The sequence below is a fragment of the Thalassophryne amazonica genome, chromosome 2 (assembly GCF_902500255.1).
Source record: "Thalassophryne amazonica chromosome 2, fThaAma1.1, whole genome shotgun sequence".
In the NCBI taxonomy this organism is placed as follows: Eukaryota; Metazoa; Chordata; class Actinopteri; order Batrachoidiformes; family Batrachoididae; genus Thalassophryne; species Thalassophryne amazonica.
This window is the reverse complement of record NC_047104.1, coordinates 27,535,851-27,550,400: the sequence shown is the minus strand read 5'-3', so window position 1 is coordinate 27,550,400 and position 14,550 is coordinate 27,535,851. Positions and strand designations below refer to the sequence as shown.

General features: G+C 40.5%; 1 pseudogene; it reads right to left on the bottom strand.

Annotated features, from left to right (window-relative positions):
• The window catches only part of LOC117503413, a 166,651-nt pseudogene that overhangs the window by 79,735 nt on the left and 72,366 nt on the right, over positions 1 to 14,550 (bottom strand).

Here is a 14,550-nt window from a genome sequence, read left to right as displayed (position 1 = left end):
CACACACACACACACATATACACACATACACACACACACACACACACACACATACACACACACACACACATACACACACACACACATACACACACACACACACACACACACATATACACACACACACATACACACACATACACACACACCTGAAAGAGCAGAAAAGACCGTCTTGTGTTTTGGGGGAAAAATATTGTGCTTTTACGCACATGTACATTCAAAATATTGTTTTGTGGTCAGGAGTAACATAATTAAACACTACCATCACTACCTGTTTCAGAGGTTTAGGTAAATGTTTTTTTAGACCTGCTAAATAAAAAGACACCCTCAATGAACTACACAAATCCATGACACCTGTGACAAACTAATGTCCTCCATTGTTTATACTGTTAGTTTAATCATTTGTGATGTTTAATTCATCCTAATGCTTGTTTTTGAATGAACCAGTATGTATGCATGAGAACCTATAGCTCTCACACACGTCCCCATTTAAGTGTCCTCACCTTTCCATTCGTGCTTGGTGTGTTTTCAGAGTTGTGGTTGACCTCACTGTTTCCGTCTGTTAGTCCTGTCTTCTGGCTGTTCTGCTCCCTGAGGTATACCAACTAGAACAGAGTTGTAAAAATTGCCACAAATAACAATGTTGCGCATAATCAAAACCCCCTGAGATCTCTGGCCAAAATAAAATTCAGTGTCCATACAGAGTGATGGTACTTCATATTGTTAACGTGTGAGCAACAATGATTCTTTCATGAACACAAATAATGTAAATAAAACAAGAAATAATGTGTGAGGAGTACTACTACTACTACTACAATCATGAATACTGATACTTCTACTTTCAAGAAACATTTTTTTTTGAGTCACTGCAGTTAAAATATTTACAAAGTAACAAACCCAAGTCCATTTGAAACTTACCTCTCCATAATTTCTTACCAGTAAAGAGGTTCAAATAAATTAAAAATGTATTTTTACATATTATGTTTCTGAAAATTCCTCTGCCAATAAACAGAGGAATTTTCAGAAACATAATATGTAAAAATACATTTTTAATTCATCTTCAGTTTTAAATTTTAAAAACAAAAATGATCCTTTCAGCTCAACGTGAAAATACCATCAAGACTTTATCAGCCAGTCAAAATCAAAGCAACACCACCTTTTTTACTCAACAACAGCCTTTTGCTCACTTTGTGGCTCAACAAGAAGCTGCTTCTGTTGACTTTATTTCTTATTTGAGTGATTTTACGAACAGCTTTGACCAAAAGCATCACTGAGGAGTACCAGCTTTGAGATGTGGACGTCACGCAAGATTTTCATAAAAGAACACAGGAGCCATGAACAGCCAGTCAAGCATATGGTGCATTTGGAAGCCAATTCAGTCTGCGTCTGTGCAAAGCCTGCCTTATTGTTTACACACACATCTGGCAGCAGAAAACGGTCCACTGGCATTAAAATCAAAACTACTTTGGTTGTACAAGCTCACATGAATATACAGGGGCAAAATCACAGTCAGAAAATTCCAAAATGAAATGATCATAGAAATATGGTTTGCCTAAGGGGGGAAGTGATATAAAATACACAGTAGTAGGTGGTATAGGATGTGTGTGTGTGTGTGTGTGTGTGTGTGTGTGTGTGTGTGTGTGTGTGTGTGTGTGTGTGTGTGTGTGTGTGTGTGTGTGTGTGCACATGCGCGTCATCCCAAGATGAATCCTCTAAACAAAGGATGACTGTCCCATGAAGCACAAAAGAAAATCTAGGACACTTCACCAAGATCCTCTGGGGCTTTTTTCAATCTTAGCTCTATTCTAAACAGTCAAGACGCATCCTCATTTTGATGCATCTGCACAAAAACAGCGAATCTTTTTTTTGTTATACTGATTCAATATGAAACCTCAATGTGCAGCACAATCAGAATTCTGTTTGGGAATTAATGCCAATCCATTAAAATACAACGCTGCTGAATAAAATCCTATTCAATGACAGGACCATGAAACAAAGCTGCAATAATTAACTTACAATTTCCAAATTAATTTTGATGTCATTTAAGTAATATCACAATCTCAGTCTCGTTACACAATGATTCAATTGTCCTGTGATGTCTGGGGATACTTATTCAGGGCAGATGTCCCTAAATAACAACTGAAAGTGATCTGGAAATCAAATTCAAACTCTGACATCAGTCAGGCACAGTGGTGTTAAGGTTTGTTTGCTGCAGATTTGTGGTGGCAGAAAAAAAAAAAAAACAGGAGTGAACTAAAACCTGAAACAAAACGGAGATGTTATTTTAACAAGGTGGTTTAAAAAAAAAAGATTCTAGAAGGTTCTGGATTGATTGTGAATCGTTAAGGATAAGAATTGCAATTGTGATGCAAATCTATTTGTTTTCCAACACCACCAGTAGAGCATATTAACCAAAGGGTTGTTGGCTTGATTCTCAGATCTTTCTGTTTATATTGTACATCAAACTGTCTTTGAACATTGTGTGAAAGTGAATGCATGAATTAGAAGAATCACAAAAAAGCACTTTCAGCTTCTGTTCTTGGAAAGGTGCAAAAGAAATACATCCTTTAACAGAAAAAACAAATTTCTACTCTTGGAAAGGTGCAAAAGAAATACATCCTTTAACAGAAAAAACAAATTTCTACTCACTTGTATTTAGGGATGGGACCGATCCGAACCCACATCGGTATCGGGTTCCGATAACAACATAATTCACATATCACAAAATACCGATCCAACTCGCAACATTTTCCAATACCAGAGAAGAGCCACTGTGAAACCTCTCAACTACTGTTGTTTGCTCTGTGCTTGTTTGCTGCTGAGCGGGAGGAGGAGGGGAAGGTTTTCTGAAGCTTGGCTGTTTGAGAGAGATCTCTTCCGAAGTGTTCTAGCTGTGGTTAGCTGCAAATTTCTGTCCGGTTTTCAGGTTCAAATTGTCTGTTCGAGCATGGACTTTCCAAAAAATTAACTGAATTGTTGCTGAAAATGTGCGCTAAAAAGTTAGCCACTTCACTGTCCCGATGCTGTCAAACGCTATGGAAAGCCAGCAAGCGTGCAGCTGAGGAGGAAACCTAACAGAGGTTCTGTCCGCTGAAAGGGGAAAAAAGTCTCCATTAAAATCCTGCGCGTGAGCGTCACTGATGATACACTTATTTTACAGTTGAAAGGCTTCATGTTTCCAAAAAGTTTGAAGTTTCCACAGCACGAAAACAGCGAGAGAAAAAGAAAAAGAGACAGAGGAAGAGAGAAAGTGAGTGAGAGAGGAAGCGAGACAGGCAGAGAAGGAGGCAGACAGGCAGAGAGAGAGACACAGACAGACAGACAGACAGGCAAAGAGAGAGAGAGAGAGACAGAGAGAGGGAAAGACAGACAGGCAGAGAGAGGGAGAGACAGACAGGCAGAGATAGACAGTGAGGGAGAGAGACAGACAGGGAGAGACAGAGGTCTTAATTTTAAATTTTTACTCTAACACTTTGACAATCTAAACATATCGTATGTCTCCCATATCAATAAAGCGCCAGTGAAATTGAAAATTGAGAAGGAGAGACAGACAGACAAAGAGTGCTGTCTTTTCTCTTTAAGTCTGCAAAAATAAAGCTATAAAAGTCTATAAAAAATAAAAGTACTTAATTCTTTCACCAAAACATCAAAACAAGGCTTTTATCTTAGATGCACCTTCAGGTAAATTGCAGCTGAACTTTCAGTTCTCCTTTTTAAGAAAATCCTCATATAAAATAAACAATAATAATAATAATAAAATTAAAGCAAACAGAGGTCTGCTATCGGATCGGAAAAGTATCAGTATCGGCATATATCCAAATTCAGGTATCAGAATCGGATCAGAAGTGAAAAATTGTGGATGCGCATCCCTACTTGTATTTATTTTGTTCCTCATCAGTCATCACATGTACTTACTTCTTTGTGCGAGATGGTGAGCTGTTCTTCCAAAGCACTGCATCTTTCCAAGGCAACTCGCAGTCTCTCCCTGACCTACAAAATAAATATCAACAAACCGAGAAGAAGCGTATGCATAAAATTAGCCAGCCTTTCTTTTGCCTTGCAACACGGCTGAGCAATACTCGAATAAACAACATGGAGAGTAAAAACAGAAAGTACTGTGGTTGGAAAATAAATAACTGTGACAAAGTTACTGACATAGCAAGATCCTCACTTACTTTAAGGCCCCTTCACACATAACACACTTGAGGCAGACAAGGCATTCATGAAAAATTGGAGCCGCCTCTAACGCCTCGTACACGTGTCTCTACAACTATTCACGCACACCAGCGGCCAAAAGATAGAGTGCCTTGTGAGAGCCCATTTGATCCCTCTCACTGCATGTGTCGGCCAAATTCCAGGTGACACACACGAACATGTAACTGCTCGCTGGACACTTAGAAAATATGGTGCCGTTCGCACTGTCAGCACGCAAATAGTGAGCAGGCGATCTTTCGAGCTGGTGGTGAAATTTGTCAAAGTGCCCCCACGAGTGTGGAGCTGCAAAAAGAAACACACAAGGACATGACCCTACAACTGTCCTCCATGAGGTGCGTGTCTCTGCCTGCTGTCCTCGCGTGGAAATATACATAAAACATCTTTCGCCTTTGCGCCAGGTTGCAATGGCCACACACAGCACACCTCAGCAGGCTGCTCTATGTGAAATGGACCATCAGATCATGTGAACACGCAGCAGGTGATCTGAATGCCACGCATGTCCGGCCGGACACGCACGCAGGCCAGCCCGATACAAGTGTCCTGTGAGCAGCACGCCACAGGACTATGACAAGCCAACAGTACGACAAACACGCCACTTTCAGTCACATATCACCAAAAATATGGCGTAACAAACGCTGTCTTGTTAGTCATTATGGTGCTCTTTTTTAACTGTAATTAAAGGCAACCAAAACTTCCTCTTCTATACATTGTTTAATCTCTAATTTAAAAATACATTTATATCCATGTTCATTTTAAGCATTTTATGCTCATGTTAAAAGACAGCGACTGTAGTGCAGTGGTAAAGTTTCTGTTATTCAGAGCTTTTGTAAATTGCAGGTTCAAATCCCACAGGAGTCATTTATTTTTTATTTAATCATGGTTATTTAACCGCAGGGTTCTGTACTGGGTCCCCTTTTATTTATTATTTATATCAACCCAGTGATTTTCACTAATTATACACCAATATCTAATATATCAGTGTCCGGTGATTGTAGCAGTTATTTATATACCCAGCTGGACATAATAAGACATAATGTGAGTGCACTGCTTCAATCATGTCATTTCATAACTGTACATCTGTGACCATGGTTCATATACAGAGGCACAGAGGGATCATACCTGTATTGTCTGCTCAATAAGAGGGATTAAATATTGGTGTTTGTTTTATGGTGTGTAGTTTTAATTTTTTTCCTCCACAGCAGCGGCACAATGTGGTTCCACACGTTCCGCCTGGGTTTTATTTATTTCGCAGCAGCAGCGGTGTGATGTGGTTCCACATGCTCCAGCTGTTTATTTATTTATTTATTTTTTATCTCCACAGCAGCGGCGCGTGTGGTTCCACATGCTCCAGCTGCTCGCACTGTGTTCATGCACGAGCATGCACAAACCCATCGCTGTGGCATTGTTCGCGCCTGCCCGACCATGTGTCCCTCCCGACGTCAGCTGGATGTTTTCGGGGTTTGCTCATTCGGGCTGTTTCGCCATGATTCGCCTGGATTCCTACTTATTCTTGCTATGTGTGAAGGGGCCCTTAACAATGTAACCAAATAATATCTTTATTTATGTGACATATATTGAAAGGCTGATACAAAACATAAATAAATAAATTAAGAGGGGGTGGGATGCTTATTTTCTATATTATTAGCCCAAACGCATTTCAACAATTACAAATTAATGACATTAACTTGTACACACACCCCCATTAATGTCTTACCAAAAATAAATAAAAATACAGGTGTACCTTCTCATCGAGAGCTTTGTGGTGTTCAAACAGTGACTTGAGGGCTTTGAGGACCTCCACTTCACTTGAGACACCTGCTGGTGACTGAGCCTGTCTCTTCACCACGGTCATCCTCAGACTGCGTTCATGGCGAGACACCAGGCACTCCAAGTGCTCCAACAACAGCTACACACACACACAAGACACTGCTCAACCTCAGAGGCTCAAAAATGGTTTCTCTTTTTCAATCATCATTGCAATTCTCAAAAAAAAAAAGCCTCCACAAGTGCAAAGGACAAAACAGACTTATGGTTGTGCAATTTGCAGGTGCTTAATTAATGATGGGATCAGATTTGAAAGTGGGTGTTACTGCTACACTTCAACACAAAGCTGACAGATAAAAACTGAAGCAAGCTCTAATCCTCAGTGAAGGAAAGCAGAGACTTTGAGACTTTGATAACATGACGTCTGTTTAATTTTGAGGCACATTTTCTACAAATGAAGACTGAGAATTGGTGTGGTGGTAGTGTGTGTGTGTGTGTGTGTGTGTGCATGCGCGCGCAGCAGCACATTCTACTAACACGTGTGTTGTTCCTCTCAGCCTTCAGCTCTGCAATCTCCTCCTCCTTCTCCAGAAGCTGCTCACGGCACACATTCACCTCCTTCGTTAGTGCAGCAAATTCCTACAATACAAGAGAACACATACAGTGACACAGATCTACTACAGGAAAATAGTTGCTTTCTTTTCCCTTTTATTTCCCTTTTTTGAGGCATAATAAGGCAGGGGTGGTGGCCAAACAGTTAAGTGTGCTTGTTTCCACACCAGAAGGTTTCTACTTCAAGGCCACCCCAGCCCATGCTACAACCCCAAATCCAATGAAGTTGGGACATTGTGTGTAATGTAAATAAGAACAGAATACAACGATTTGCAAATTCTCTTCAACCTATATTCAATTGAATACATCACAAAGACAAGATATTTAATGTTCAAATTGATAGACTTTTTTGTTTTTGTGCAAATATTTGCTCATTTTGAAATGGATTCCTGCAACATGTTTCAAAAAAGCTGGAACAGGGGCAACAAAAGACTGGGAAAGTTGATGAATGCTCAAAGAACACCTGTTTGGAACATTCCACAGGTGAACAAGTTAATTGGAATCAGGTGAGTGTCATGATTGGGTATAAAAGGAGCATCCCCAAAAGGCTCAGCCGTTCACAACCACAGTTATATAAATTTGAACATTAAATATCTTGTCTCTGTGGTGTATTCAACTGAATATAGGTTGAAGAGGATTTGCAAATCATTGCATTCTGTTTTTATTTACATTTTACACAACGTCTCAACTTCATTAGAATTGGGGTTGTACATGTAATATGGAGTTGCATCAGAAAGGGTATCCAGCGTAAAACCTGTGCCAAATCATCATGCAAATCCACCTTGTATCTGCTGTGGTGCCCTCAAGTGAAATCTAGGGAAAAGGTGAAGGGACTTAGTTGAGGGATAATGTGGAAAAATAGAAGGAATTATGCTGTTCTTTGACCACTGAAGAGCCTTTGGTTACCTTAACCCAAGCACTAAATACATCATGGCTTCCTCATGTCTGTACATCTAGCTGGACACAGGTATCACTGGTGATGCTACTGACTGAGGCATCAACTGAACTGCAAAGTGGATAAATATGAGTGCACATTTCTAACAGAAAGGAGGTGATGAGGGGATCCTTCTCTGGAACTTAAACTATGACTCATATTGATGAAAACCTCCTTTCCAAAAGCATTTTCAGGTAACAAGCATAGAGACAACGTAGAGCAGGTAGCTGAGTAGATAAGGATGTACAGCTGGCTTTGAATCTTACTCATGCTACCTGTCTGTGTCCTTGGACAAGACACATAATCTGCATTGTCTCAGTCCACCCAGCTGTTAACAGGTACCAGCCTCAGCTGGGGAAGTAGGAGCAGGAAGAGTCACAGACTCTCATTCAGTTCACACAACGGACTCTAGAGAAAAGCACCAGTACCAACAGGTGTCAGGGTCTAATAGAACATTTCTTTTTCTTTGAACCACTCCACCATGAATCTATACAGCTGCTGATGTAAAAAAAAAAAAAATTGCACTGTGCACACTTTCAATGACAAAACAGATTTATTTCCAACATTTATCATTTGCAGGACAAGACAAAGTGATTCACAGAATGACTCATAATGCTGAGTTTCAATAGAAGGGAAGATCATCTTTCATGAAGCCTAATGTTTGATTGTGTGAAAATGTTTTCTGTTAAATTTCCCTTTGTTGTGAAATCATTCTTGCAGTGATCAATGGGTCAACCTTCTGCGTGTGCGTGTGTGGCCGCACCAAGCACTTTAAGCTGAAAATATCTTCAGAAAGGCATTGTGTCACGGTCAGATGAAGCAAAATTTGTCACTCTCATTGTGGAAGAACTGTTGTTGCCGTTTCTCTTTCCTCAGGTGATACGTCACACAAGCACCTGTTGCTGTCTGCACTCGCAGCCACAGCTTTCAACAGAAAGCACCATACGTCACAATCTCAGAAAATGACAGATTCAAGCCCCCGTCACTCACAGCAAGAATGTGCACCAGCCCAACATGGCAAATACTGCCATAATCCAATGCAGTCGGGAGGAAAAGAGGCATGGTCAGCAGTGTCAGAACGCATCCAGGTTACCTCGTCCACACCTGCACGATGGCATCGAAAGCGTATGTGGACAACAGTTTAGATGACACAAACTGCCGTCAGACGGCCATAAAAGGCGCTGAAGACTGCTCTATGTCCAAACGTCTGGATGGCAAACACGGAACCGGAGTGGGAGGGAGCGCTGTGTTCCCCACTTTGCACAGTTCCTGCCGGTACTGAACACCGGAGTACAACCAACGTATGGACCGGACTCACGCCATATGTGTCAAAGCCGGCACGGTCCGGTCTCTTTTGATCAATGGGTGGGTGGGTGTGTGTGTGTTCATAATGGCTGAATGTGCAGCTATGTGTGCATGCATGTGCGCGGGAGGCGCACGTGCGCACTCTTGCCAGCTCTTGCCGGCAGTGGGCCATGCTGTCCCATGCGTCAGATGCAGCCTTTGGAGGAGGACATTATTACACGTGGCACGTGCAGGTCATACCGGCAGGCTCTGCCTTGCCAGATCCATCTCAAGGTTCCCTCGTACGCGCTCAAATAGTTTTGGATCCTGTTTTTCCGCCATCGGAATATGTAAATTGCGGTCAGATGGTGCTCAGATTGCATATGGACCGGCGTCAGACAGGTGTCCCATCTCGACGGTGCCCAGAAGGTTTTGAACATGTGCAACACACTTGGGGTTGTCGGCCGATTGGGACCAACTTTGTGGACTCTCACAATGGCTGTCAGAACTGCAATTGGACACTTTTCGGATGTGGGCCGAATTGTCATTCTGACCCCATTTGGCCTCATTCTGATCATGGGTGACGGCGGTATGAGACTCTTATCGACAAATATTTTGGATATAATGTCTCTAAATATATTTTCTGTTGCAAACATTTGTTCATGAAAGACTGTCCGGTCACCTGATGTGCTCTTAAAACTCCTCTATAAATCCTGTTCACACAAGGTATCTGCACTGCTAAATCAATTGTCATTTAAAAAAACAACAAACAGAAAACTCTGTGATTCTTAGCGTCATTTGTGTGATGTCTGTTGAACAACAGCAGCTTGTTAAGTCTGTCACTGCACTGCGTCAAAATCAGGGTTGCTAACTGGCACCCTGCAGGCCACATTAGGCCCTGCCTCTTTTTGTGTACATGCTTTGCCAGGTGTCTGGAGTTAAGCTTCCAAGAAAAATGTGTTTGCAGATGCACCTTTAGTGACACGGTGTGAGCAAAAAAAAAAAAAAAAAAAAACTAAAATTACATAATTAAAATTTGATGTTGGATTTCTTTAGTTTTCGCAGAATAAAGTTTACACCAGTTTTTATAAAACTTATTGCAGCCTTTACACAAGATTAACTTTAAATTATATAATTATCTGCAGTTACACTACAATGCAGCACAGAAAAGCACAAAGGTCCTTTCCACCTGGAGGTCAGTGACAGACACAGCTTTTCCAAAAATACAAATTAAACAAACTGCATTAATCTTTTCCCTTTTCTTGTTGATTACTTTATGCTGCGTTTACACATAACGACGACAAGTCACGAATGCCATGAAGTACACATTCTTGGCCGCTGATCACGAATGTGATGATTCGGGGCAGAGGCGTCAGGTGTCCTGAGGAACTGCTGCAACCTGTTACCACACATTACAATTAATGGCACATGTTGCTGGAGAATTATCAGGAACCATTACGCACAGTCAAGAATAGTGTTCCGCATTGTTGCGCGCTATTGCGCGTAACAGTGCATAACAGCGCATCGTTAAGTTCTGTCACGTTGTGAATCAGGTGAATTGTCTCCACACACACACACACACACACACACACACACACCCATATTCATCCAACCAAATTCAGATCGCTCCAGTTTTTCAGAAGAACTTTGTGACTGCATGCGTAGTTGGGCTCTGTGCCATGGAGTGGCGCAGAGAAGAGGAGGAGGACAGAGCCAGAAGTGTGGCTTCATGCGGCTCTCGTCTCGCGCATTTTCCCCAAACATCAGGCGCAAGCAGCAGGTGGAACCATCACGAACGTTGTTACATTCTATTGAGGATCACTACTCATCAAGACGGATCAATACGCTCAATTGAGACCTCCGCGACGTGAGACGAAATGAGGGTGGTGTGACATTCATGGAAGATTTTTTGACAGGCAAAAACATGCTCCACAAATATCAAGATTATCACGCACCAACACGCCCTATTAAGAAACCTATTCAGATGCGTTAAGTCACATTAAGAATGTCAGGAATGTGTCACGAATGACACAAAAATGACATTCGTAACGCGTCTTGGTTATGTGTAAACGCACCTTAAACTGAAAGTAACACTGTTTCTTGATCTCATTAACATGCATCTCTGCAACATTTTTAAAAATTTCAGACATAAATAAATACAAGCAGCCACCCAAGTATTTTACATCCAAAGGTTTATGTGAGTTGCTAGTGTTGGATGAGTGTTCAATTTTCTGGCATTATTACTACAGCCTTACCCATCCATATGTGCCTACAGTGTCTAAGAAAAAGGAACAATTTCAGCATTGAAACAAGTACTTCCAAAAATGCTATAATGTAAAGTGTTCTCAAATAATGTGAGGATGTTGCTTACTGTAAAGATTTATCTTTCAGTGTAAAAGATGTTTTAGACTGAATAATTAAGACTATTATAATATTTTATAATAATAAAGACAATTTAAAGTTGTTTAGTGATTCTGTAAAATTTTTTGCTTGCCCCTAAGTTTTTTGAATAAGGAGCTAGCTGGCCCGTGGCTAAAATTTAGAAATGGAGGCCTGTCTTGGTATATCTTCAAAGAAATGTGGTTATGCACACACACAAACAGGCATCCTACTTTCAGGATTGAATGCATCACTGGACCCACAGAATGTGCCAGGCGGATTCTTCTTCTTTTTTTCATTTTTTGCCCCGTAGCACAAGAACCCTGAGCAGCGAGGCTGTTTCAATTTCTGAGGAAAGTAGATGGATGCTATGTATGAGAGGAGCTGAAACGAATCACTTTTTATTCATTACCACAGCTATTCTCTCCTTCCTTCACTCCAGCCTCTGAGCATTTCCAGAGACAAGTCTGACATTTTACTCAACTTAGAAAGCAGAAGTCCTCTACTGGCTAAGGTCTCCAGTCTGTCAGCAAACAGGAGAGTATCACAAGCAGGCCTTGTGGTAATTACATAGTAGATGACTTCCTACATTCCAGAGAAGACACAGAGGTTGGGTTCGACAAGAACTTTGAGACTTGTCTATTCACCTTCCATTTATGGCTATCTTCTTTTCCCCCAAACATTCTTCAGAAGTATGATGAGAGCTCTGCGAACAACCTCACGAGATGAGTCCCACTGCCCCCCACCACTCTGCCAGTCTAGTAGCTTATATCAAAAATACATAAAAAATAAAATCAGAATAGCATAAAAAAATTCCATATTTTTCTAATCACTTATTTCAGAAAGTGTAACTTTTATATATTCTAGACTGGTTACATATAAACCAAAATTTTATGAGTATCCTTGTTAAAGTGTAAATTTGATCATTATAGCCTAAACTTAAAAAAAAAAAAAAAAAAAAAGTGAGAATATTTAATCTGTAGTCAATATATTTGCAGTAAAAATACCATGAATTTCTATGTCTGGTAGTGTACAAATAACCACAATTATGGTGAAGATTGCTGACCAGATGGTTGTCTGGAAGACATTCACCGACACCCTCCATATACGGTTAAGCCGCTGAAGATCACTACTGAAAGGACCGGTTGTTCACAGCGTGCTGATCAAATCATATCAGGGTTCTCACCAGGATTTTTTCACAGCACAGGGGAGAATTTAGCGTGGCATAGCCGTAAGGCAAGCACATCAGTACTGTAGGAGGGTCTGGGGACATCCCCCTCAGATTTAGAACCCTCAGAAATACTATTTCCTGCATTTTGAGGTCTACGTTTTGTGAAGTAAAGTCCAAGATTTGTATCTTTCTTATAGCCTTACTTTAAAGCCAAATGAAATGAAGCATCAGGCCAAAACAAGGAAGAGTGTAGAAATGTGTGTCAGCGGAACATCAGAACTGCTAATTTATACACAGCAGTTTTCTAAAGAAAATCCTTACAAATGTTTTCTTAACTACAAAATCAATTTCTGATTACTGTACATTCTGAAGTAAAAAAAATTATTTTTACATTAGAAAATTTGTAATTAAAATAGTTTTAAGAAAAAAGAGATTATTTAGAAATCTTTGATGTTCATCTGTAAATTAAAAATATAACGCAATGCTAAAATACCCTCGGCTGTATGAGCATGTACCTTTTAATTACATCTGCAGGAGGGTGTGCAGGTGCGCATTCATAAACTTTTGAACAGACCGGAAGTTCCCTTTGACCACGTGTGATGCACCTGCACGGTGGCATCCACGAGATGTCTTGTAAATCACTCCAGAGGTGTTATCAGGTTACAAAAATAGTGTTTTCAGTTTGAGAAGTGTTTCTTTCTGGCTCGCTTTTACATAATATATGACAAACATGCTAGAATTACACAGAAACACAGAGGTTTTGGTAGCCAGAGAGAAACCAGCCAGTGACATCATGGGGCATCTCTATTGTGATCTTGCAAAATATGCCCCAACCAAGTACTGAGTGCATAAATTAACATGCTTTTCAGGAGTTCAACATTTCTGGATTAAAAAACCTCTTTTGAAGTTTGATCATATAAATAGTGAAAGAGTGTTTCATAAAAAAACATTTACAATGCAAAAATATGTTTTAATGATCACAATGTCAGACTTTTACAATGCCAATAGGAGGCAAATTTCTCACCCACAAAATGTAAGATATCACATTTTGGGGTAAAAACAGTTGTGGTCGGTTGTACTCTGTTGTCTGTATTACAAAATTTGGAAAGAGATATCATTTGACTTAAAGTGGTGACTCGCTTTGAAGTTATTGATTCCGGAAAGATCTGTCTTTCCAACTTTACTCGACAGAGAGCCGCAGCAAATCCCACAACACACACAAGGAGCGGAGGATATTTTTATTATTATTATTATTATTTTCCTTTACATGAGGGACAGTAACTTTAGTTTACAAACCAGCGAAGTAGGTAGGTTATACCTCAGTAATGGCATCCACCTCAATAGCAGTGTGATGTGGCTGGGTTAAGGCATGTAGGGATATGCTCAACCTAATGTCTTCTGTTTTCTTCTCGAAGTAATCCAAGAAATCTTGTGCTGTAAAAGGAGAGCAATTTACAGGTGGTTACCCATAAATAAGTGCTGCCACTGTGTCAAACAAGAACTTTGAGTTATGCTGTTTTTGTTGATGAAATCAGAGTAATAGTCCCACTTTGTAGCTAGTACTGCATGCTAAGCCCTGGTCCCACCAAATGAAGGATGAATAATGAGCCACACAGCATGTTTTGTTTTTTGTTTTTTTGCTGGAGGGTTTCTTCAAGAGCATATTTCACCCATATTGGCTTCTCTGTTAATTCCAGAATAGAATTTAAAATTCTTCTTACTTATAAGGTTTTGAATAATCAGGTCCCATCTTATCTTAGGGACCTCATAGTACCATATCACCCCAATAGAGTGCTTCGCTCTGGGACTGCAGGCTTACTTGTAGTTCCTAGGGTTTGTAAGAGTAGAATGGGAGGCAGAGCCTTCAGCTTTCAGGCTCCTCTCCTGTGGAACCAGCTCCCAATTCGGATCAGGGAGACAGACACCCTCTCTACTTTTAAGATTAAGCTTAAAACTTTCCTTTTTGCTAAAGCTTATAGTTAGGGCTGGATCAGGTGACCCTGAACCATCCCTTAGTTATGCTGCTATGGACTTAGACTGCTGGGGGGTTTCCCATGATGCATTGTTTCTTTTTATTCACCTCTTTTTGCTCTGTATGCACCACTCTGCATTTAATCATTAGTGATTGAACTCTGCTCTCTTCCACAGCATGTCTTTTTCCTGATTCTCTCCCCTCAGCCCCAACCAGTCC